Raw genomic sequence first — 3520 nt, forward strand, 5'->3', positions numbered from 1 at the left:
GAGGGCCCCAGAGCCCAGGGATGCCTTCTTCAGGGGCCCAACAGTACATTCTTTATCTGCTCTAGTGAATGAGATGCCCACCTGGAATGGAAAGCCTCCAAAGAAAGGTTCTGCCAACCGTCCAGGAGTGGGGCAGCCATGGCTGCTGTGTGATGAGCTGGCCAGTTGCCACATGCAGAGCAGAACACTACAGACACCCCCTCCCTCGGGGCCTGTGGCTTGAGTCCCACTCACATCCTCCAGCCCCTCGTTAGAGAGCTTCAAAGGGGCTTTTGAAACATTTCCTCCCGACTCAAAAGCACCAAAGAAGGCATGTCCACAATCCCACCAATCAATCACACACATTATTTACATTCCTCCATAGCCCCTTCCACTTTTCATCTGTACAAATATATGTTTTATGTAGTTGTAGTGGAGGGGCATATATATACATACTTCATTCCACATCACCTCCCCTGCATCCCCCTCAAATTACTACCTAGGTTTTCAGTTGCCCAGTATAACATTGAGGTAATCACTAACATTCTCTTTCCTGTCCCAGTAGAATTCAATATTTCTTTTGCTTTTAGAGTCTTGTTATTATAAAGACATAATAAACATCTATATACAACTACGTTTTTTTCCTGCTCATTTTTGAGTTATTTCCCTGGCACAAATTCCCAGGAGTGGGATTGTTAGGTGAAACGGAATGACTGTTTTTATAGCTATTAATATATATGGCCAAATTATTTTGCAAAAAGATTGTATCAGTTTTCATAGTTGTAAGAGATATAATGATATACTTCAGTAGGAGTGGAGACAAGATTTTAAAATTTTGAAATAGAATGCAATAGACTTTGCATTTCCCACTTGTAATGAATTTCAAACACAAAGCAACTCCTTAGCTGAGCTTCCCATGGTTTTCATGAACAATTACTGGTTTTTGTTTGTGTATTTGGTGAGTGGAGACACAGTCTTGCTGTATAGAATAAGCTGGCCTTAAATATATAGGCTTCCTGCCTCAGTCTCTGTAGCATTTTGATTAGAGATGTGCACTGCCAGTGTAGTTACAGCGCTATTTTGAACCAATCAGTCAATCTGCTTATATGTCTGTCTGTCTGTCTGTCTGTCTGTCTGTCTGTCTGTCTCCTTCCTTCCCTCTCCCACTTGCTTTCTCCCCTTCTCATCTCTCCCTCCCTCCCTTCTTCTTCTCTTCCCTGTAAAGACAGGGTCCCTTGTCAAGCCTAAGCTGGTCTTGAATTTGCTGTATAGTTGAAAATGACCTTGAATTTTTATATCCTCCTGCCCCCTCCCATATGCTAGAATTATAGATATGCACCACCACACGTAATTCATACTACACTTGGATTGAACCCAGGGCTTTGCGTATAGTAGGCAAGCAGGCTACCAACAACTTCCTCATCCTTACTTCGAATGTTTGTAATGCTCTCTTCGCTGGTTTCTTTGCACTTCTACAGACTGTTATTAGAAGAGGCAAACTAAACCACTGATAAATAATAAAGGAGAGAGGATGTGAATTTGGGACTGATTAATGTGGATGCTGCCAGATGTTGATAAGTGCCTCTCTCTCTCTCTCTCTCTCTCTCTCTCTCTCTCTCTCTCTCTCTCTCTCTCTCTCTCTGTATGTGTGTATGTATGTGCTTGCCCATGTACACTAATATTTATGTATGCACAGGTATGTAAGTGCATGCAGAGGCCAGAGGTTGACCTGAAGTATTGTTCTTTTGGAGTTGTTCTTTTGTTTTAAGCAGACAGGATTGCTCATTAGACCTGGGGCTTGCTTACTAAGCTAAACTGTCTGGTCAGTGTACTCCAGGGCTGGGGTTCCAGATGTGCACCACCCAGCCTGGCTTTTCACACGGGTGCTGAGGTTCCCATCCCTGTACTGACTGTCCTGACTGAGCCGTCTCCTCCACCCCACGAGTTCAGGTTTCTGACAGGGCGGGGGACAGCAGAACCTTACAGAAGACAAGGGCATAGGAGAAAATGACCAGGGGAGAGGTAGGCCATTAGAGGACTGTAGCAGGTCACAGGGAAGGGGAGACTTTGAAAGCCTGGATTCCCATTCCAATTCTGCCACTTGGGGCTGCACATACCTGGTATACTATTTCACAACTTGGATTCTAGTCTTTTTTCCTTAAGAAAAAATTGGGTGAAACTACATGCTTTATAGAGATGTCATGAGGGTCAGAGAGGATGAACTAGGCCCCAAGAGAACGTAGGTTAGCAGCATCATGTCGTTGTGAGATGGGTAATCCTGGTTGTCAACTTGACACACCTAGATGAGGGAGTCTCAGCTGAAGAATTGCATGCAGCAGACTGGTGTGAGGGCATTTTCTTGATTGACAGGTGACATAGGAGGGCCCGGTGCACTGTGGGTGGTAGGACCTGTAGGCAGGTGAGCCGAGCTGAGGGAGAAAGGTAGCTGAGCAAAGAAGAAGAAAGTCAGCAAGCAGCACTGGGAAAGCAATGACAAGGCAAGTGGTTTTCTTTCTTCAGTGGGTGTGGTGTGGGTTAACCTCAGGTGTCGTGGAGAATGCTATTCACCTTCGTTAACACAGGGTCTCTCACTGGCTTAGAGTTTGCCAGTTCGGCTGGATTGACCAACTAGGGTTCCTCTAGTTTCTGCCTCTCCCATGCTGTGAACACTGGAGAGTGTCACCATGGGGGGATTTTTCACATGGGTTCTGGGGAACCCAACTTTTGTCCTTGCAAGGTAAGTACCTTTGTGACTGAGCTGCCTCCCCAGCCCCAAGTGCATGTTTTAAAGTGAACGTTCCCTTTCTTTCCTTCTGGTTTTCTTTTTATTAATTACTTTTTATATTCCAATCTCAGTTCCCCCTCCATCTTCTCCTCCAACTCCCTCCTCTCCCCCCTCCCATCTGTTCCACAGAGAGGGTAAAGCTCTCCTAGGAAGTCTACTAAGTCTGTCCCATTATCTAGTTGAGGCAGGATCAAGGCACCTCTCCACCCCCACACCCCTGTGTCTAGGCTGGACAAGGTATCTCTCCACATAGAATGCGTTCCACTAAGTCAGTTTGTGTATTGGTGTTATGTCTTGAACCCACTGCCAGTGGCCTCATATATTGTCCCAGTTACCCCATTGTCACCTATATTAAGGGAGTCTAGTTCCCTCTTATTCAGGTTCCCCACTTATCAGACCTGAGTACTGCAGTGATCTCTCACTGGCTCGGATCAGCTGATTCTGTGGGTTTCCTTTGTTGATGTTATCGCTCCTCCCTCACTTTCGATTGTACTTCAGGAACTGGGTCCATTGGTTAGTTGTGGATTTCTGCATCTGCTTCCATCTGTTTCTGGAAGAGGGTTCAAGTTTCTCTGGGGTTATGGATTATAGGCTGGGTATCTTTTGCTTTATGTCTGCTATCCCAAAGTGAATTCTCCCTTTCAAAGTTGGCACAAAATCACTGGATCTAGAACTATCAGTCATGCTGCCCTTTCTCTCTGCTGATTTGAATATTCAAATCTCCATCATTGGACACTGGATCAACTGTCTCCTGAG

Source organism: Mesocricetus auratus, unplaced genomic scaffold, assembly GCF_017639785.1.
Source record: "Mesocricetus auratus isolate SY011 unplaced genomic scaffold, BCM_Maur_2.0 Super-Scaffold_100007, whole genome shotgun sequence".
In the NCBI taxonomy this organism is placed as follows: Eukaryota; Metazoa; Chordata; class Mammalia; order Rodentia; family Cricetidae; genus Mesocricetus; species Mesocricetus auratus.